Genomic DNA, 24,408 nt, shown 5'->3' on the forward strand with positions numbered 1-24,408 from the left:
AGCACGAAACTAAAATTCGTACCTGTGAACACTACAAACCTGTACTGCTATATGTAAGTGGTGAAGCTTGTTCAGGGAAAATATTCTTAATAAAAATGATCAGTACATTTCTCCAACAATTAATAAACAACAACCTTTCAGCTGTTGTAACCGCCCTTACAGGTTTAGCTGGCTACAACATAGGTGGTACACTTTACACCAATTGCTACTCTTTCCAGTAGAACACCAAAACAAATTAGAGTACTACAAACTTTCAGCAGAAGCTGCTATGATGCTATGCAGAGTTTTGAAACAAATGAAAATGCTTCTAATAGATAAGGTGAGCATTGTTTCCAACCTAATGTTAGCTTTGATTCAACTCAGATTGCAAGAGGTCCTCAAAACAGACTACAAAGAACTCTTTGGAAGAAAACATGTCATTGTTTTCGGAGAGCTCCTTCAATTAACACCAGTGAAAGGTGAACCTATATTTAAAACCTTAGGACACAAACTGTGCCGTAAAACTCTTAGAAGCATCGGGAATGTAAATCTATGGTAACATTCCCAATAGAGAGAACTAATTGAAAACATGCGTCAGTCTGCAGACCTCCCGACGCCAACATTTAAAAAAACATGCGGATTGGTGTACTATCGAAGGAAGCACAGTCTCCCTTAAATAGCAGATGCATTCATGAGCTGTACGGCCATAACAAATGTGCTACTGATTTCATGGAACAATTAGCACACAAAAATGTCAACTGTATGTCCTTAATGCCAACTCTAGCATGCTGTGCACAATTCAATGCAACAAGGCTGAAAAAAGAAATGCAAGCACCAGTGGAAATTCACTCCACAGACAAACTGGACATACATGGTATGACAATACCGATATGTCAACAAAACATAGCATGACTAAATACCTTAGAAAACTCTATCTCCAGCAAAGCTGGTTTGGAGAAAATTTTAACATTATGTGTAAACTGTACAGTAATGCTAAAGCGTAACCTTGACGTAGAGCAAGGTTTAGTTAATGGAGCACTTGGTGCAGTTGTTGGCTTCCAGACATACCCACGTGACAACATTCAGTTAGTCAATGTCCAGTTTGACAAACTTTCAGAAGTTAAAAGGATAGGACGCATAACAGCTTGATACCTTCTTTTCAAAGACATGTAAGTACGCAGAGAACAGTTTTCTCTGTCGCTAGCTTACGCAGTGACTATTCATAAATCACAAGGTCTAACCTTAGATCAGGCATTAATTGATATTGGCAGCACAGTCTTTAAAGAAGGCATGAGTTATGTAGCACTGTCACGCCTACGTACACTTGAAGGACTATGGGCATCATTCTGAGGTGGGTGGTAAGGGGTTAATGGCACTGGTAAGGGTGCTGGTGCCGTTACCCCTTACCGGCGCATTGAGAGATCCTTTAGCGGGCCCCAAAAAGGGCGGCTGGTTTTATCGGGCGCCCTTAGTCGGAGCCGCTAAAGGACCAGCATGCTAATAGCGGGCCCATTATGGATGGGCCCGTTGTTAGCATGGTGCCCATTCCCATTGAGTCCTATGGGGGCTCGAATCGGAATGTGAATGGGTTCCCTGAATGGGGAAATACCGGGTCCTCCAAGGTTGGAATGGCACAGTAATTCCCCATTCAGGGAACCCGGACCCGGTATGCAGTAAGGGGGTAGCCATGGCGCTACAAGCGCCAGGGCTTCTCCAACCTCGGAATGAGGCCCTATATCTAGTGAATTGTGATGCAAGTGCAGTCAGCGCTGACATTCCTTGCATCATAGAGTACAATGGACTATGTGCACTCTACACACGCCATCTCAAAATGTACCCTGTTCCTCAAAAACACAAAGGTTTTCAAAGAAAACTCATGGTTCTAAATGATCTCCCAACAGTACCACCAAAGAAATTAAAATCAGCTCATACTGCATCAACTACCACAAACACAGAAAAATTGACTGAAAAGGACCACAGATACCCAACTCCACACACAGAGAGAAGTACCTCTTCAAAGAAACCATGCGCACCTTCATCAAAGTACTCAGACACAGAACTGCCTGGTCCATTGGCATTTTCCAATACACAACTGGTGTAAATTGCTATGCAAATGTAACAATTAATGTTCTATTCCAAATGCCAGCAATTGTTGAAAACATGTATTTAAACGGCTTGGAACATTTGTGTTTACAAATGCTTATCCTTCACAGAAATGCAGCAAACAATCCTGAAAACACTTACAGTGTCTCAGAAAAAGGCAGGAATTGGACTATTGTGCTGGAATGGTGAAATTCACATTAAACAAACAAGAAGATCCACAGAAATTTCTAATATGCTTACTACAAATACTGGAAAGCAAAAGCATATACATAAATGAAATCATTCAGATTTCCTACATGTGGAAACATACATGCTCTCTCTACCACCATGTCTTTCAGGAACAAGTCCCTAACGAGATCTTTGTCTATGTAGCTATACCTAACTGTGATTCCATTTCAGCAACTGGTACAAAATGCAAAGCATAGCATATTCTGTACTTCTTGCAATTCCGATAATTGTTTGACCTTACATTTACAATCACATAGCCAATACGTGATACTAATGCTTTTAAGATACAATGCACATGGAACCAAAATTAACTGCATACTTACTACCTTCACACACGGACAGGTATCACTTGGCAATCTACCATACAGGCGACACAACCAGTGCAGGTCACTATACTGCATACATTAGAAAGCAATGGTCATGGTTTGAATGCAATGATACTTCCATTACTTCCATTACTCCAAAGCAGAGATTACCAGCAAATCTTGCAAATCCCTACTTAAAATTCTTGAAGCTAAAATGTACTCATTGATGTACAAAATTAGAATGCCCTACTCCCCAACACCCACTAGTACCTATATAACTGCACAAAAAAGACTACACTTTGGCACTAGAACAACTTAGCATACAGTAACTATCCAACAAATACAACACTGTGTCTGTGCTACAATGTTTTCCCTAATGAACCCAATGATTACAATCAGAAAAACAATAAGTGTACAAAAATCACACTAACATTGTTTCCTACATGGTACTTAAAAGAAAAACTACAGTTTGAGGGTTCAAAACAATCCTCAGTAACCTCTGAAACCACCTCAAATGGATGACCACCTGTCTAACAATGCCCATATCAATTCAATACATTTGCAAATATCATAACGTAACCCCATAATGGTGCACCAGCACTTCAGAATGTGGAAAGATGTGAAACTACCAACAGGAATGCACAAGCTTCTAAACATAGCCTATAACAATAAGAAACTGTAAACAGAATACACCAACTGGTATCTAACTGCAACCATAATACTTCAATATTACTTGCAAAATTAGAACTGCCAAACTCAACCTTCAGCAACCACAGTGCTACAAACATATCCTCAAAAACATCCAAATTATGAACAGTTAAAGTACGCCAACAGGTACTTAACTGCCCTCACAATTCTGCAATATCACAGTGCAATGGCACAATACTTACATAAACATCAGCAGCAATCAAGCACATAAAGAAATACTGCTAAAAAAAGGAAGCAGGCAAACAGTTAGAATACACCAACTGCTATGTGACTGCAACCATACTACCAACATGTACACAACAGAAATTGTACACCATTGTAATTCCTCCTACTGCAGCAGTGCACCTTAAACATTGCTATAATCAGTGCAAACATTACTGTAATGGACTGTGCAACTTAACAACAAACACATTTGGAAGTTTTATTTTTAAACCAGCATGGATTTTCTTTTTCACCACAGACTCAATGATTATGCAAAGAAACACAGGCACTGCACACATTGCACTGAACACTTGTTTAAAGCATAGTACTTATGAAGTACTAATTATGAGGGTCCACAAAGTGTAGAAATATCTGCAATGTAATGAACTGCAAAATAACGAAATACCTGCTGTAACATGTTGTAATAATAATAATTTGGCACTTATATAGCGCTACGAACCCTCAGGTATCTGAGCGCTGCTTATTATTAGCCATGGTGTGTGGTGCTCATTTATCGACCTCGGAAGGATGAAAGGCTGAGTTTGGCCCCGCCGGGATTCAAACCTGTGTTAGCAGGCTCTGCACGGCTGTCAAAGCGAGCGCTCTACTCGCTGTGCCTCTTGACCGGCTATGTTTTCGTTTTCCACAGATAATGAAGCAACAATTACTACAACATTTCACATCCCATACACAACAACTGCACAGGCCCTCCACAATACAAACAGTAAGTATAACATGATTGGTGTCATACTTCTTTATAATATGCAAAGTGTAATGTGTCCACATAGCTCTCTAATCCAATGTCACAATGTTCAATGTACAGCTATATTACATTGTGCTGCTTGTACCCATGGCCTACACTCTTCACTGCACACCCTACAGTCTACGGTCTCCAGCCATGCATTCAATATTGTAGATCCTGGCCACAACTATCACAGCACAGTACAACCATGCATAGAAACACCTACCCACTTATCACAAACCCGACACATAACACAGCCACCTACCCCTTAGCCACTTCAGTTGATATAGTATTACATTACTTCCACACAATGGACAACTTCTTTGCTGAATGCCCTCTTCACCCAGGCCTGTCATTTCTGTACACATTAAATGCACTATAGTACAGTAACCTACCCAATAATCTGCACAATCACCACAACCCAAACACAAAAATGCATCCATATGTCTTATGTAACTGTCCAACTTCTGTAAGGTTTGCCTCCTAGCATGCCACTGGCATCGTTTAGGCCATTAGTTTATCTTTGTTGTTATGTACAACATTTGACTGGAACGTATAGAACACACAATAGAGTGGAGCACATGGTGCACAACTCGTCAAGTATAGTTGAAAGTCTGCTGTACTCCTTAAAATTTAAAACTTCTGCTTCTCTTTTTTAATGTGTAATGGAGGCACAATTTGAAAGCAATACACCACTTACAATGTTTGTAGGAGTTGTAAAGTAATTCCTTTTGTTTCATGAACAAGTGTCCCCAAAGACACCAAAGTGTGTAAGATGGCCCTGACACTGACGTATGAGGAGCCATCGCACACACAGTCTGCCAACATACACCGTTGCTTCGTAAAACACTGCACATATAAATAGTACATAGTGCTCGTAAAATTTACATTTATAAATTGTGTCATCTGTGCATTCAGTTCACCATGTTTAAGGTACCATCATCTCTCCATGTACGTAATACTAACTTCTACGTAACTACACTACTTACAATCAGAAATGCACAGTGAAACCTTAACACGTTGCCGCCTGAATCTTTTTTTTAGCCGCATGGTGGCTGGAAATCGAAACCTAACATACCTCTCTTTCAACAGGACAAATACTAATTGTAAAACAGCCATGAGCGGTACACATGAATTCCTCCAAGGGCAGACATTGTATGAAATTTAAAAAAAAACTTAGATAACTTACAGTATAGTCGCAGCGCACATTTTTCGCAAAGGTAGTCTGCAACTGACCAATACACCGTACAGAGCAATTTCACGTCGACACAGTATAACCATGGATTTTGTAGACGTTATGTAAGTACAACTTTACATAACATGTTTATAGGGATTAAAAGTTAGGATACAGTTCTGTATGCATAATTATGGATGTACCATCCCGTAGAATGTGTCTGTGTGCACTGTACTCGGTTTTGTAACAGCAGTCTTGCACGCTGCGTTACAGTGCCATGTCTCCAGCATTCAGCCTAAATGACTGCTATGATTGTTGGTTTTGTTGACATGGTTCTACAGCCCATTGAAACTTATACATGGAGCACAACACTAAAAGTGAACGCAACTCATGCACTAAAACAGCACACCGTATGCTCAATCGTGTGCTGAAAGATTGGCTTTATTGTCCTTATAATGACCTTTCTAACACTTAAGAGTTGTACGCACCTTCATTGTATTGAAATGAATAACGGCCATTATACCACTCGGCCGGCACACAAATGTCAACAGGTAATCTTTTACTGTTGTATGTTTTGGCAAAACAGCTCCTGCATTGTCCTGCAATCGGAGCTGTCCCCCAGGAGGATTTTCTTTTTTGTATGTTTGGGCACACACAAAGAGAGTGCCGTGGGTCTGACGACACTCGCTGGCACTGAAATCTTTTGTAAAAAGCAAACAGATGAAAAGAGTGTGTGTTGGCAACATTTGAAAGACGATTCGCATATGTGTAGCCATAGAAGGAGAGTGGCACCTACAAAACAGAGAGCAAGCCAGTGGGTGAACATCCAATGCTACTCAATAACACACAGTAGCTCACCCAAAGGTCCATGAACCGGCCATCTAGGGCCCTTTGTGACATCCTTCCTTTTGAGCCCTTAGCCTTTACGCTGCCACTGATAACGGCTACTTAAATGTATTCTTATTCCTCTTCGTTCACAGATACCTTGTACCTTACTGCCCGTGTCACTGCTTCCACTAGCCAACAGACGGACTGTGGAACAATCATTACAAGATTACAGTAAGCAGTGTGTTTTCGCTCATCGCTATCTGGGACGACCGCTATGGCCGTGTATGTCGGTTTGCGTTTCCGGCAATAAGAAGCAACATGCAAACGTTTATGATGTAAGACATCACAGAGACAACTGTCACCATTCCTAACTAAAACACAAAAGCTGGGAAACTGAATACCCCTTCCTCCAGCTTAATAACTCTAACTGGCGACTAAACTCTTAAAGCACCTTTTAGAATTTTTCTGTGATTTTTCATATATCTCTTCCACAGACTCACAGGAATTGTGTTTGTACAAAAATAAACGTTATTCATATCATTACATGAAGAGCTAAAAAAATTATTAATATTCAAAGAATCACAGGCGAAAATGCACAAGACGTGAACGACAGCAGACTCTCGCAGAAGAAATCACATCCGGATCTACAGACAAGTCGATCTGCACAAGTGTGTGACAATGCCATAATAACTGATATCCGGCAAAACAACCGCAATAGGATGATGCCTTGGCGTTGACTTAAGGAAAACTCCTTTGAAAAGCCACACAAAGACTCAGATTAAAAACAAGATGAGGCCAAATTCCACCTCTATTTTGTCTGGAAAAGTCCATACTATTGACGTATCACGAGAGATCAGACGATACATCATAAATAATCAGTGTTATAATGCACTCTAACTTGAGGGTTAGTTAAGACTAAAGCACCAACTTAAGAAATGATCCAGTCCTGAAGAAGGCCATCTAACCTTTTGGAAATTATACTAGATATAGTAGCTAAGGTATAAATAATGGCTGAAAAATTTCGACTATCTATGTGATTGATTAAATTATAAGTCAGTCTACTCGATCAGAGATCAAGTCAAGCTACTCTGAAAAAGTCTGTATGTTATGTGATTGGACATTACTATTGTAATACAATCTGGTCCTCACCCACTCTTATAGAAAGAACTGTAAGAGGTTGTTGTAACTATAGCATGACAACAACATAACAGCTTTACTACCAACCCATTTGTGTTACAGTCACTCTTTTTATTTATTATTTTTTTGATTGTTTATACTCTTAATCATATTTTTTAGCTCTTCATGTAATAATATGAAAAAAGTTAATTTTTGTACTAACACAATTCTCGTTGTGGAAATATATGAAAAATCACTGAAGAATTCTAAAAGGTGGTTTAAGAGTTTGGTCACCAGGCACAGTTATTAAGGTGGAGGGAGGGATAATCAGTTTCTCAGCTTTTGTGTTTCATTTGTCCCTTTTCCCATTTGGAAACTGAAACCCCCAATAACACAAAAATAGGGAAAATACCCAATTTTGTGATATTGCCTTTCCTAATATACAAAGAAAGTGTGTTCTCCTACACAAACTACCAAGGACCATAAATTAATCCTTTTGCTACTTTTCCAGATGACAAAAGAAGTACAGAAAAGCACAGACAGCATTCTACACTGGAATTCACCCGCAAAATGAAAAAAGATGCTGTTTCAGGCTGCTTACACTTTCTTGTGAACATTCTGTGAAAAATAAAACCACTTGCAACAGTACAGCGTTGTTCATAAATTATTCAAATTCTCTCTGACCAACTACTATGTACAACAAGACCGGGACCGTACGCTCTGTGTACGCATGTCTGTTTTAGCTTCTGTTTATGTTCCTGTTTTCCAGACCTATGTCCTCACATGGCACAGTGGGCTATGCTGGCCACGAACGTTATGAAAATAGCTGGAGTGCACGGTTTGAGCAACTACTGTCAAAAACTAATGTCAGCTATGGAGGCGAGTGTTGTGATTTAGTGCTGCGGCCTCATGTAAAGTTAGTGCAAGCAATGCACACATAACATTAGCACAAAATGGCAACACTGAGCGCGTTCTTTGCGCATCTCAAAAAGTACACAAAACAAAGGTAATAGTGAGATGGCCAACCGTCCTGTATTTTGCGGGACTTACCCGCATTGATGGTTTTGTCCGGTGATTTGCTGGCATTCGCTGCGGAACTCTAAACATGCTGAAATTGCCTTCGCTCCCTGCCTGATTAAAACCTTTTGTGCCCTGAGCTCACACTTCTGTGTGATAATTGAACGCCAGGGCAGAAAGGCGGTAGGGGAGCTCTCCCAGGATGTGCGGCATTTGAAGATGTTGCTCTGTGTAAACAGAACATTGCAATGGCAGCAGATAAATATTAATAGGGGCCAGGGGGGGGGGATATTAGCAAGGACTAATCTCCCTTAAGAAATGTGAACTCAAGCGTGATTACAAGCGGCAGTGCAGCATGTTGTCTTTCAAGTAAGACTGTAATTTTCAGAGTGAAGTGTACATTTTTTCTCGCACAGTAGTGTGTCTAGTATATCTGTGCCTTCCATGCTGGATGGGGGAGAAACAGCATACTCATTTTGCAGAACATATTTCTAAGACCAATTATATAGTGCAACGGTACATCATTGTAAAATGCTCCTTTTCTTGTTATGGTATATGTCTTTTTTTCCAAAGCTGTTCTATAAAGAAAACATTTCATACATAGGTATGTCAAGTAGACCTTCAGTTAGATGTAGGTAACTGCGTACATTGTCCATATTTTAAATGTGTGATGCTAAGGAAATCGTTTCATGTCGCAATATCTTACTTCACTCCCTAACCAAAGGGTCTGATCAGGGGCAAACCACTGAAAACACAAATGGTGTAATGTCACTCCGTAATGGGCAACACGTCTAATGAAGTACACCATATGGAAGTGCACGTATTTCAGCTCACCTCTGGTGCTCTACCAAGTCTAAAATGTCCTCCACAACCATTCTATAAAGGTGACCACCCTAGGAGAGATGCATATTTAAAAGTGTGTATGATGGAGCAATGTATGGTTATAACAACTTACCCAAACGATCGAAGCAATAAAAAAAAAATGCACTCCGTAAACATATTTGTGGAATCCATATGCCAGTATCACAGTGTTTGCATGCATGGCTGCATTACGTTGTGGTGGGTGTTGCCAAGGCCTAACCTCTTTGGTGCATGCAGAGGCCTACCGCCTCTGGCCATGCACCCAAGAGTCTAGGCCTTGGCCACAATCACTGCAACTCAATGCAGCCATGCATGTGAACACGTGGCCAGTTACCACAACCCACAAACATAACACAGCCACCGGCACTCCTACCCAACCCCCGCAACATAATACAGCCATGCACGCAAACATCTAGCCAGTTACCAGAACCCACAAACATAACACAGACTCCCGCACCCCTACCCACTTCCGTTCACATATTATTACACTACTTCCAACCAAACCATAAAATCTTCAGAACATTGTCCCTATGCCCACGACTGTCCTAACTACTGACAACCAACACATCGTAATACAGTAAAGTACTCAGTCATCTGGCCAATGGGCACAACCCAAAAAAATAAACCATCCACTTGAACCCTATCCACTTCTATACACATAGTATTCCAACACTTCACCCAGTGGACACACTGCAGGACTTTTGTCTTCATCACCTCCAGCCATGCACCCAAAACTGTGGGACGTGCTAACAATCACCACAGCCATGCACCCAACAATGTGTACACTGCGCACAAACCACACACATAAGCCAACTGTATGAAACCTACTTGCAACCAGTGGGCATACTCTTCGGTACAAAGCCTCCGGCCATGAGCCCAGGGTGCTAAGGGCTTACCACACACAACACAGCATAGTACACCCAATGCAAATATCCTCATATCATCTACAATCCACTCCCCATCCCCACGTGAGCCTGCCTGCAGTCACCGCAGAAGGTAGTCGCCTGAGGAGCTACCCGCGAATCAATTACATGTGGGTAGCTGCGTACATTGTCCATATTGTAAATGTGTGATGCTAAGGAAATCCTTTCAATGTCGCAATATCTTACTTCACTCCCTAAGCAAATGGTCTGATCAGGGGCAAACCATTGCAAACGCAAATGGTAACATGTCACTCCATAAAGAGAAAAAATTGTAATGAAGTACATCACATAGAAGTGCACACATTTCAGCTCACCTCTGGTGCTCTACCAAGTCTAAAATGTCCTCCACAACCATTCTGTAAAGGTGACTACCCTAGGAGAGATGCATATTTAAAAGTGTGCATGATGGAGCAATGTATGGTTATAACAACTTACCCAAACGATCGAAGCAACAAAAACAAAAAGGCACTCTGTAAACATATTTGTGGAATCCATATACCAGTGCCACAGTGTTCGCATGCATGGCTGCATTACGTTGCGGTGGGTGTAGCCAAGGCCTAGACTCTTGGGTGCATACGGGCCTTGGCCACAACCACTGCAACGCAATGCAGCCATGCATGCAAACATTTGGCCAGTTACCACAACCCACAAACCTAACGCAGCTACCGGCACCCCTACCGAACCCCTGCAACATAATACAGCCATGCATGCAAACATGTGGCCAGTTACCACAACCCACAAACATAACGCAGCTACCGGCACCCCTACCCAACTCCGTTCACATACTATTATACTACTTCCAACCAAACCACAAAATCTTCAGAACATTGCACCTGCACCCAAGACTGTATTAACTACTGACAACCAATATATCATAATACAGTAAAGTACTCAGTCATCTGGCCAATGGGCACAACCCAAATACATAACCATCCACTTGAACCCTACCCACTTCAATACACACATTATTCCAACACTTCACCCAGTGGACACAGTGCAGGACTATTGACTCGATCACCTCCAGCTCTGCACCCAAAACTGTAGGACATGCTAACAATCACCACAGCAACACACACAAGCCAACAGTGTGAAACCTACTTGCAACCAGTGGGCATACTCTTCGGTGCAAGGACTCTGGCCATGCACCCAAGGCACTAAGGTCTTGACACACCCAAAACAGCATAGTACACCCAATGCAAATATCCTCATATCATCTGCAATCCAATCCCCATCCCCGATTGAGCCTGCCTGCAGTCACCACAGAAGCTAGTCGCGTAAGGAGCTACCTGCGAATTGCTGCAGTACTCGCAGACACCGCTCCCACACCACTGTCTTCTTCCACCTAAACAAATATATCATATCAACCACTTTTCACTCCCCCACCCTTTCCATCCCCTCTTTCCACCATCAGATCAGGCAAAACATGTTTTCCAGCCCCTTTCAGCGCCACACTATCCTTGGATACAACATGGCGGCATTACCCAAAATTATGATGCACATCACGCTTCCCTCCAGCAGACCTCCGGCGTATCCAATGTCCGCCGACATCAAGCCACACTCTAGGCCAATCAGACTTTTGACTGTGGAATGAACAGGGGAATGGGACGGTGGAGTGGAGCAAGATATCAATAATTTTCTGACACTTACATTTTACATGTTTTGTTAAAAAAATACTGGATGGATTTTCAAGAAATTTACAAAAGCACGCTTTCGGGACCAAGCCGGCAAGCCTGCTGCAAATTTGGTGAAAATCTGTCCAACGGTTTGTGCTTTACGCGTGTCCATTCAGTCTAAGGAAAAAAAAATGTTGGGACCCCCCTATAACTCTGCCCCCATCACGAAACCTCACCAAATTCTGAGTGGGCCATATACTTTTTTTGCAAAGTTTGATGAGAATTCGTCCAGGGGGAGCGAAGTTATAGGCCTGCAAAAAAGTGGTCTTCCTATGTGTTGATACACTAACAAAAACATTGTTAAAGGGAAATTAGGACATTACAGTTAAGTTTCACTAGCAAAAACCTATGAAATTCTATGGAAAAACGTTGTTACAGGGACGTTATGGTTACAGGTAAAACCGTAAAAAAAACTGAAATTCGACAGTTATGGTAAGCTAAGTAAACATAACTCATGCAACCTCCGTGCATTGCTAAAACTAACACCCATAACATCAAAGATGACATCACAAATGTCATTGATGACATCAATAAAGAAAGCACCTTTCACAGATCAACAACAGAATTGACAATGCACGCATGCAGGGTGGGAGGCATGGCAGTGTGGTGAACACTAGTTCAATCAGTTACAAAGGGGGTCGCTGTAGGAAGAGGTTTTTTTAGGTGTTGCAGAGCATTTTCAAGAGAGTCACAGCGCAAACCTAAGTACAGAAAAATGTCACTACTTTCAAGAGGGGCACCAAGCGAATGTAGATGGGGTGTGCAAAAATCTGGATGGCTGGGGAAAAGTATTCGTGCTGTGAAACGTCATAGTCCCATAGAATGCCATTGGCACATGTTGAACAAAGGCACAAATACCCTTCTTTGCAATGTGCCACGCTGTCTGCATTCACGGACCAACTAGAAAACAAAACTGCCACATCGGTGGCTGCATAATGCAATATAAATGTATGCAAGAGATCTGGGACAAAAACATGAACTGGGCAAGTGCCTCCTTCATTGCAAATAGCACTTAAGGGTGTGTGACATGCTGCGCCCTTTTCCCTGCACAATGAACAACGATAATATCCCTATGATTGCCTGTCACCAAAGTGTCACACAGAGAAACCAAAATCTGGCACTTCTTTGTAGCTATTCCATAGCACTACACATGCACATGATGGATTGCAAAATGAGTAGCCACTGCACCGTTTTTTCCATTCACTTTCACTCAATGTATGTGAGAATTCCCTAAAACCTGCACGCTGTGCCTCGTCAAACACACAGTCATAACTGCACCCTCTGCATTTCTGTCAACACATGCACTGTGTACCACAGTGTGTCCGTACACACCACACCCACAAACTTTATTGCCCAATTCCGTAGCCTCTGCAGGCCCATTTCTATGGCCGTCATCTGCAAAAGGGGTGTATGTAACACCCTGCAACTATCACGATATTCGCAGACTTTTCATGCAGGGCGCGCACAGGAGTGGGGGAATAACTTTCAACCAGGGGAGCGGACGTCGTTAGGTGTGGTGGTTCTTAAAAGAACCTTTGATTTTTTTCCTTTTTTGTAAAGGTGCTTCCCTTGCTCACATTGTTATAATAGGGTCTCCACTTTTGGGATATATCAACCCACTCATCCAAGCCCTGCAACATCACTGTGCATTGCTGGCAGCAGAAACATCAGAATGGCCACTGGAAAGCATGCTGCTCGCTCAAAATCACCAGAAAATGCGCAGTGAAAACCTGAAAAATAGGCCGCCATCCACTTTTGCCTATCTTAGTGAGCACAGGAGACCACTGCCAAAAACCACCATTGGGCTACCCACAAAGTAGCCTGAAACCTATTGGAAATAGCAATGCTGATTGCCAAAAGAAACACAGAGCTGTTTGGGAGTCTGTTTTCTTGATTGTCAAAAATGTGCTAAAATCATGGCTTGCAAAGCACCTAAAAGATCCAAGCTCTTTGTTGGGTGTTCCACATTACTCTACTAAAAGAATCCACATCAATACAATGTCAGCAAAAATCATATGTTCTCAGAACAAAATCCTATTTTAAGAATACTGATGGAAAGACAGCTGTCAAACATGAGTGTAGTACCGTTACTCGCCTCTACCAAATACTGGCTATCAGAAGCCTAAGGGCTGGAGACAATTTGAAACTATATTCTGAAAAGGCTTGAAGGAAGCACTTGTTTAATGTATGTATTAAAAATGGGGGTTATATTGTAAGAAAAGACAAATTGTAGACATTGGTTGCAGAGTTAAAAAGTTTCCCACACTGGGATCAAACAGATTCCACACCTTCCCCCTGGACAAAAGAAGCTTTCCCCGGCCCTTGGCCAAGAGATTGACAGACTGGTGTGAACAGGAACTAGCCAAGGTATCCTGGCATGTTGCTCTCAGTCAAGACAATGGATTCTTTGGGATGAATATGAATATGCTGATTTGGGTGTGACTGGTCAGCAACTGCTCTGGGAGAGACAGGACATGTGACCTCTGAGGCAGCCAGCTCTAGGGGCGGAAACAAATCATTGTGGATTCAGATGGCCCAGCAAATATATGTTTTATAAAATTGCTTATAACGGTTAAAATTAAAAATTCACTCACAGTTTGAGACTAAGCTGAACTCTGTGCGCTGTTCTGAGACCAAACCCCGGAATTAATTAATATTGTAGCTGCAGTGTTGCTGCTATGAACCTACGAACGTACAGTAATATGCCCAGAGAGGATCTGCATACATGTATCAAATTTGGTGCAGAACCAATATTGGGAAACCCACCAAAAGCGCGAATAAGTGGTCATTGCTGAACCCAAGCTTGTAGGAACATGGGACTTGAACAGAGACATGCCTTCATTAATCTGTGGTGTGTATATGTATTATGAACTACCATGGTATCTGGGAAATATGTTTCTTGGGAAAAATTGATTTTCTAGGTAAAAGCAAAGGGGAGGGATTTCAGTTAAGCCATAAACACAGCATCACTCTAAGTCATTCTGACACGCTGATCCTTTCTCCAGTCAGGGGACAGGGAATCTCTAACCTATCAAATCCTTAGAGGGTTGGACATTGGACAATCAGCCTACCCACCACCTTTGGAAACACATAAATAGGGACTGCTGAGATCCAGAGAGAACACACTCTTTTCCACTACTCATTGATTTCTTGAGAAGCACCCTGACGGAAGACTCCAGACAGATCCAGACTACAGATAGAACCACATTCTAGAACCCAAACTCTAGAACCTTGAAGCAGAGAGGCCTAAACCAAAAGCTGAATCCTTTTCAGTAGGCCTCAGAATCTTTTGCAACCTGATTCTAACCCCTAAACTTCCACGGGGCTTAACCAAACATTTCAACAGCCGCACGTGCTGTTTGCTTCTAGCTAAGAACGCTGTGTTAAAACCAAGGTCCAGACCCAGAAAGCAGCGCTGTATCCAGAACCCGTCAGACCCAGACCAGAGGCCATGCTGTGAGCAGAACCCAGTGCCTGAGACCATCCGGTGGCGAGAGAACCCAGCCAAACCCTTGACCAGATCTTTGACGAGGCCCACTCCATTCTAAAGCCTAGGAGTGAGTACCTGGTCTAGAACTGTCCATAACCAATCTCTTAGTTTAAAGTAATCGTACTCCAACCATTTTAACCTGTCCAGAACTGCACTATAGAAACTTGTGTCCATCCTGTTGATTCCAAATCTATACCGTGCAATCTGTCATTTGAAATCTTGACTTTATTTCTGAAAATCTACCTTCACAAAAACCTCCGTAACTTTTGAACCACACGTCCTAGAACCGAAATTTAACTGTCCTTTTAATTTGCAAAACAAACCTACTTCTTGGTTCAGTGAGGTCAGGGGGATTCAAAGAGAGGGGCGTTATGTAACGGTTCATCATCCAGATTTAAAGAACTTAGACATAAAAATATATAAAGAAGGGCTTCCATTGGGCATCCCAGACTAGGCATTGTCTTAGTTGGAGTGCTGAATTGAAGTGACTTACACACTGCAGTGTGTAGATTGTGAAACAACATTTCATTGCCACTGTGAGACAATGACATGCCATTTGCCTTGAAATGGTGTTTCTATCGCGTACCAATGTTCTCATTCACACAAGAGAATATCCCAACACTACTCAAGAAGTCACAGATGCTTCTGTTGATGAGACCACTTCCTACTTCTGTCTGGCGACAGGAATCATTGGAATACTTCCACACTATTCTCAGGGGTATACATGAGAAAAGCACCTTGGCAGTAGGAAAAATGTGCTGCACTGCTTTCAGCATAATCTTCAGTTGACTAAACACACAGGAACAAGGCATGTAACCCAAAAGAAGGCTCCAAATTGCACGATCACAAAATGTACAGTTGCCGAAGAGGCCACGCGTCGACATTCTACTAGCAGTCCCCCAAAACTGCACGCTTCGACACTACACTGCAAAGCGTCCACTCCCTCCAAACCAAAATTGCCAGACAATTCTGCTTGAAGGGCATACACACATAGATCTTCCACAAAGCCATCACCCACGATGAAAACGGTGCGTCTTGCCATGTTTGCCAACTGCAGTACACAAAGTAATGGGTGTTAGGCAGAAACCTGTGCAGTTCCCTCTGGGACCACTGCAAAAGATTTAGGACTACAGGTGTTTGGCAGTAAACCCACTTGGTAGCAGGCTGTACCACACAGATTCACTTGGTAGCTGTGGCTGAGCAGTCAGACCTCCCTCAAGAAGAGTTAGGCAGTATACAGAGTATTCACAATAGGTCAAGCGCACAGAACAAGTAAACACTGACCAGAGCTTGGTGTAAAAGAGATATAATTATTTATTTAAAACCACATCTAGAAAAACACACAGGCACTAATAGTAAGCAATTCAATAGCACGGTCACTAAAAGATATACACTCCCTTAAAAGAATATTAGACAAGTCTTAAGTAAAGCTCCACTTATTTTCAGACAGCGGTGAGCGCTTAACGTAGATGGCACTCTAATAGTTCGTTTTAAAAAGGGAGAGAAAGCAGAGAACAAGTTGAAACAGATCCCAACGCTTTTACGAGAACATAACAAGAGAGGAGGCAAAGTAAAACCGTGAATTCAGTGTCAGTAGGCTGGATCCGCTTTAAGAGGATCGAAACGAAATGTGTCCAAGGTCACACGGTTACAGTGCACAAAAGTCTTGAAAAGGTTCAAAAAGGAGTTGGACAAAAGAAAGGGACCAGTTAGAGGGTCAAGGCGGCCAGCCAAGTCCAGAAGGTTTAGGAGTTATTATTACCTTGTAGCAATCTTTAGAAAGGGAGGCCTGGCGGACACGGTACCTTAAAGTGGTGAGAACGCTCCAGCGGGGGCAGTTGTTCCTGGCAGCGGGTGCAAGTCGGTGCTTCGTCCGGGGGAAGAGAGGATCCCGTCGTGGAGGAAGACAGGAGTTTGTTGCACTGCCAGGGAAGAAACCAGCCGCAGAGTTTCTCAGGTACAAGGAGCGGTCCGGTGATTCGCGGTTCAGTGGTGAGTGGCTATCCGGCCGCCGGGGTTCTTGACACGGGCAGTTCGACCACAAACCAGGCTGGGGTGCGAAGAAAGAAAGGAAAACTGGTTGTGCCCACCAGTCAGGGGAAGAAGCCTCTCCAGCCGGGAGATCTTCTCTGTCGTCGGGAAGTGGTGAGTCGGTTCTGCAGGGCTCCACTGGTGGTGTCGTCGTGGTAGGTCGGCTCAGCTTCTCCCTCATCAGATTCTCAGGTCCTGTGACGACTTCTGAAGTTCCAGTCCCCAAAGTCCTGCTTTTATGCAGAAAACCCCCATTCACTCAGCCTAGCTGTCACTCAAACATGCTAAGTGGTGAGCCGGCCGGCTCACCACTTAGGCCAATCACACAAGAGTGCGACCTGAGTTACCAAGGTAACTCAGTCCAGGGTGCCTAAACCCCCTCCCACACCCCCTGTGGTACCCAGACAGAGTGGCAGCACTTTTAGAGGCTTCTGTGGAGACGCCCGCCAAAAAGTGGAACAAAGGGCTCAACTTGGGTTGGAGTCACAGAAGAGAACACAAACGCCATTTTAGAATCGAGTCTTGGCAAAAAATACCAACCGGAGAATTAATATTAATTAAATAAACCGGCGATATGTTTGAGGCTATGAGAATTAAATAATTAAAGTTGGTAGCCCCGAACAATGGGAAAATCCCATGGGTAAATATTTGCGGTTGAATATAAAAAGTAGTTTCCACTGCCACCAGCCAAAACTCGATCAGGGGGGACAGAGACGTGCCCCCTCGACTAACAGACCCCGGGGCAATCGAATTGTCCCAACCAGTACGTCCACAATATGATGGTTTGTACTGGTTTCTGTTAATAATTTGGGACTAGTAAAGCCAATGGTGACTTTACATGCCCTGGGAGACAGTAGTCAGTCCCAGGGTATGGAGTCTATGGTGGGGTGTCACTAAGGCACCCCTGTGTTACTGCACGGAGGGTGCTGTGTAACACACATAGGAAAAACAAATGAGACCCTATGGAGTAAAGGACCCGATAGCCCATAAAACACATTACCAGTCAAAGGAATACCATTAATCATGTCCAAGAGTGGGAGGAAAGGAGTCTCACTCTTGGCAGGAGGAAAAAACAAACCCCAGAAATCCAGCAAAGCTGCTGGGGGACTCACTAGGTTAGGAAATTCAGCCTAAAGAGAGAATTCTCCCTACCAATGGGGAAACTGAATGCCACCCTTTCCTGTGACGCACACCCTGAGCACCTGATTGGCCAAAATCCATAGTCCAATTTCCATTGGCCACCATGGTGAGAAGCGCAAAATGTGCCACGTGCCTTTCCCCAATGAGCGTGAGGGCCACGTCACAGTGAGGCAGCAGGACTCTTTCTCCCTATTGGAGCTCTTTCCTGTGACGTACACCCTGAGCACCTGATTGGCCAAAGGCCATAGTCCCATTTCCATTGGCCAGTATGCTGAGAAGCGCAGAATGTGGCATGTGCCTTTTTCGATGTACCGTGCGTGCCGCACCGCAGTTCAGCAGGAGGAGTCCTTCTTCCTAGTAGTGCGCTTTCGTGTGACGTACACCCTGAGCACCACCTGGTAAGACAATCGCTGCGGTCCCATTTCCATAGGCCAGCATGGTGATAAGCCCCTTCTGTGGCATGTGCGGGTCGAGGGGCGGGCCCCAGTGAATCAGGAGTCCCTCTTCCTATTGGCGCACACCCTAAGCATGTAATTGGACAATCCCCGCAGTTCCATTTTCGTGGCCCCCACTCGCAAAATCCCTGGAGTGGCTTTCGTGCTGCATGCGGGTGTGGAGGAATAATTTGCAAACAGGGTAGGGCTAGTTTGTGGTAAGGGGCGACTCTTAAAAGAGCCGGTTGTTTTTTTTTTGTTTAGATGCTTCTACCGAAACACCTTTTTTCAGTTTTTATTAGCTTTTGTGAGTTCTTCTGCTCACATTAGTACAGTAAACTCTTCACCGCAGTCTGTAGACGAGCAAACTAAACTGCATTGCCAAGGGGTGACAACAAAATGCCATTTTATTGGAAACATTCCGCATTTCCACAACTAATGAGGTCATTGTTGCAGAAGAACATTCCACAAGCGGACAAAAAAGTATACATGCTTCTCTTGATGAGACACTTTCCAGCATCTGGCTCGGAACAACAGTAGGCCATACTCTTTGTGGTATTATGGATGAGAAAAGCACGTTGGCGGTGGGAAAAAGCGTCCTGATGACATTCAGCAATCTCCTCAGTCGACGGAACAAATCTAGGCAAGGCAGGTAACCCATATGCATGCCGCCGTAATGAATGACAATGACATCTACTACTGGAAAAGTGGCATGGTCTTTGCAAAGTGCATGAATATCAGCGAAATTGCACTCATACACAGCACTCCACGATGTGTCCACTTCTTGCAAACCAAAATTGATATCAAAGTGTCTTTGCAGAGCATAGTTGTGCAGGTCTATGACAAACGGATCACCTATAGTCAACACAGTGTGTTTCGCCATGTCAGCCACCCTCAGTACGAAGAATATAATGTACAACAGTTACACCTCCTGTTCCTGTTAACCACACCCACACTACCTGATTGGCTAAATCCCACCCCTGATGCCTCCAGGCCTGATGGTTTGCGCGTTATAAATAAACAAATACAAATACGAATACGGCCATGGCAATCGGGCAAGGTGGTGTAAAGAGCAGATTTTGGCACGTGTACCTCCCAAAGTAGCTCAAGGGCCGCACCCCTGTAAAGTTGGAATAGTCCTTCTTTCCTTTGCACTATCTTCTCTGCAGCTCTGCTTCATTGGGTTACGCGTAAATAGGCACATACACATCCACCAGTTGCATCAAAGCCGCCATCATCCAAAACTGTCACTCCTGTACAACACTTGAAATGTACCGCTACACATTTACAGTACAAATGTCGTGCCATTCCAAAGCATGTCCACTACAAAGTTCAATGAACGTATGCACGATTTCTCCATCCGCATACATCCACATAGCTACCCTGGATGTGGCACGTGTAATCGGGAAAGTACCGCGTAATGCACTACCTTTTCGTGATAGTGTGGGAAGTGAGGGGGTAAACAATATCAAACGGGGTAGGGAATTCAGTCTTCCATCGTAGATGTATAAAGGTGTTTTATTTTGTGACGTGCGTATCATCAGCTATGCGTTTCTGTTTGCCTCTCGTCACATTTTTACCACATTCTGGTAAATGCTTCTTACACAGTGTAAAGAAAACCACATTTTCAATGACGTTCAAATGCCAGTTCTACGGAGCCACTGCATATTTTGCGACCTCATGAACTCATAGCAGGTGGAGAACATGCCAGCAGTCTGCATAAACTCATGCATGATTCTGTTTATAGCACACCTTCCGACCTCTGGCTGCAGACAAATTACACCGTCATGGACTCAAACTCCTCTTGGTGTTATGCATGAGAAAACAAACTTCACAGTAGGAAAAATATGCATCACTGCGGTCAGCAACATCTCCAGGTGACGGATTAATCATCCACATAACATGTAACCCAAATGTAGACTTCTATAGTGCAGCACTTTAAAGTGAACGTTCGTAATGGATGCCACATATCTGCAAAGGCGAACCATCCCGCCAAAACTGCAGTCACCCTGACAGGCCCAGAGGGCGTTCACTCCTTCCAACCCAAAATTACCAGCAATGCCTCTTTGCACACAACACCTGTGCAAATGGCGCACAAAGGTATCACCAACGATGAGCGTTGTGCATCTCTCCATCTCTACTACCCTCACGAAACAGTATAGGTACAAAATGATACCGCCTCTTCCTGTGAACCACGCCCTAAACTCCTACTTGCCTATTTCCCACAATTCCATTTCCTTTTCCACCGTGCTCATAATGGCAGGATGTGCATGTGCGCTTTCCCATCTACAGTGAGGGCCACAGGCCAGTAAAGCTAGGACAATACTTCTTCCTTTTTGCACGGTCACTTTTTGCAGCACTCCCCTTTTTTGGGTGCTGTTAAATTTTCAAACATACATGCAGCAATTACATAAAAAAACCTCTGCATTGCATACTATCATTCCTATACACCACTCCATATTTACCATTAAACACTCTCAGTACATGTTCTGTTTCATTGCAAAGCCCCTCCACCAGAAACATTTGCTAAATAATGCATGATTGCAGCATCCACAAAGATCCTAACACGCACTCAGCACACCTTTGGCCATGCACACACCATTGCAGCCCTTTCCACACCCACCACAACACTATGCATCCAAGCAAGCAACCATGCGGGCACCTAACATTATGCACAAGGAACAAGTTACTTACCTGTAACTGTTGTTCTCCAGCATGGGTCTGGCATGGATTCACATGCTCATGAATATTCCCCGTCGTCAGGCTGGGAATCCTCGGTAAAGAAAAAACCAGTATCAGTTTCGTTTCTGATCTGTCTTTCGTAGTAGTAACCAATCACTGGTCTCTGCGTCATACTGACCACGGCCAATGACCGCCCTCTACCTAAGCCCCGCCTCTGGCAGCCATCTTCAGATTTGGAAGCACGTGAAGTGGCAGTATGACCAAGTGAAGAGCCGCAGAGGGGTAGGCGGGAGGGTTCGCATGTGAATCCATGCCAGACCCATGCTGGAGAACAACAGTTACAGGTAAGTAACTTGTTCCTTCTCCAGCATGGGGTCTGGCATGGATTCACATGCTCATGAATAAAGAATACATAGCAGTACACACATGCACAACCACGGGAGGTGGCAAAGGCTTAACATTAAGCATTACATCAAACTCAACATCAAGCAATCTTACCTCCTCACCAGGCTCACCTCAGGCGAACAGGTTGCGCAGCACTGCTTGGCCGACCCTGGACTCCTCCCTGGAATCCCGATCGACGCAGTAGAATTTCGTGAAGGTGTGCGTTGACCTCCACTTAGCAGCCCTGCATATGTCCAGCAGGGGTACACCAGAAAGGAACGCCGTGGTAGCTGCGATCGCTCTGGTGGAATGGGCTCTCGGACGGCCAGGCAGCGGTCGGTTTGCCAACCGATGACAGTACATGATACAGCCGGAGAGCCATCTGGAAATGGAAGCCTTCGAGAGAGCCTTCCACTGATTGACAGGTCCAAAGTTCACAAAGAGTTGTGACCTCTTCCGAAAACACTTTGTGCGGTCCACGTAGAACTTCAGCGCTCTAGCCACATCCAGCGAGTGCTAAATCCTCTCAGCCGGCGACGAAGGCGACGGGAAAAGCACAGGCAACACCAAGGGTTTGTTGAGGTGGAAGTCCGACGGCACCTTGGGCATGAAGGAGGGGTGCGTCCTGAGCACCACCCTCGTGTCGTGAAAAGTCAAGTATGGTGGCTTGCAAGATATGGCCTGGATCTCTCCCACTCGTCGTGCGGAGGTGATGGCCACAAGAAACGCTGTTTTCCATGACAGAAACTTCAACGGGGCCGAGTGCAGAGGCTCGAACGGAGGTCCCATGAGCTTGGTCAGCACCACGTTGAGCTCCCACGCCGGGGCCGGAGCCTTCACCGGCGGGAACGATCTGAACAGTCCCTTCATGAACTCTTTCACCAGACGATGAGACCACAAGGACGTCCGCCCCGTGGTTCTGGTGTATCGGGAGATCGCAGCAAGATGAATCTTGATTGACGCGTGTGCCGGTCCAGCCTTGGCCAGCGTCAACAGGTACGGCAGCACTTGGGGAGCCGTAATCCTTAGAGGGTTAATCTTCTGTGTGTGGCACCAGACAGAGAACCTCTTCCATTTGTGTCCGTAGCATTTAAGAGTCGAGGACGCCCTGGCCTTTGCAAGAACCTCTGTGCAGTCGGCCGGTATGTCGTATCCTCCAAACTCTAGCACTGCAGGAGCCAGGCATGCAAGTTCAGCGACTTCGGGTTGTGGTGGAGGATGGCGCCTCCTTCCCTGGAGAGCAGATCTGCGTCCACTGGCAGCTTGATTGACGGGGACGCTGACAAGTCCAGAAGGTCCGGGAACCATATCTGCCTCGGCCACGCAGGTGCGACGAGGATCATCCTGCACCGTGACCTCTTGAGCTGGTTGATGAGCCGGATCAGCAGTGGCAGAGGAGGGAACGCGTATAGGAACAGGCCTTCCCAGGGGAACGAGAAAGCATCGCCCATGCTCCTCGGCTGGGGAAACCTGCTGGCGAACCTCCGGCACTTGGAGTTCGTCGCCGTCGCGAACAGGTCGATCTGGGGTGTGCCCCACCGTCGGAAGAGGCGATCCACTAGATCCTGCCATAGTTCCCACTCGTGGCACGAGCGCAGCTCCCTGCTGAGTAAGTCTGCGATGGTGTTTTTTATCCCTGCCAGATGAAACGGCACCAGAAACATCCTTTGGGCGACGGCCCAATGCCACAGGTCCTGCGCCTCCTTGGACAGTGCTGGGGACCTGGTTCCGCCCTGTTTCCTGATGTAAAACATGGTGGTGGTGTTGTCGGTGAAGTTCCTCACCACCTTGCCCTTGAGGGACGGAAGGAAGGACCTGAGGGCCCAAAACACTGCACGGAGCTCCAGGACGTTGATATGGAGGGACTTCTCCGTCGGGAGCCAAAGGCCTCTTGCATGCAGATTTCCGGTGTCTGCTCCCCACCCTTCCAGGAAGGCATCCGTGGTCACTGTCTCCTGGTGGCCTGGGGTCTGGAAGTCCATTCCCGCCGTCAGAGGCGCGCGGGTGCCCCATCACCGGATCGCTCGTCGGAAACTCTCGTCGAGTGTGATCCTCTCCTCGAAGTTGCCCGTCGTTTGGATCCAGCGCGCGTCCAGGAACTCCTGCAACGGGCGCATCCGGAGCCTGCACATGGGAATGAGGTAGATGCAAGAAGACATCATTCCGAGGAGGGACTTGATGGACCTCACCTTGGCCGCGTCGGCAACCAACATCCGCTGTACCTTGCCCAGGATGGCCCTGGTCCTTTCCTCCGACGGGGAGGCCAGAAGGGACACTGTGTCGAGCTTCGCTCCCAGAAACAGTGTGTCTTGCGAGGGTACCAGATCGGACTTGGCATAGTTCACGGAGAATCCCAGGTCCGTGAGAAGTTGGACGGTCCTTGCCGTGT

Source organism: Ambystoma mexicanum, chromosome 3p, assembly GCF_040938575.1.
Source record: "Ambystoma mexicanum isolate Mex_15411 chromosome 3p, UKY_AmexF1_1, whole genome shotgun sequence".
In the NCBI taxonomy this organism is placed as follows: domain Eukaryota; kingdom Metazoa; phylum Chordata; class Amphibia; order Caudata; family Ambystomatidae; genus Ambystoma; species Ambystoma mexicanum.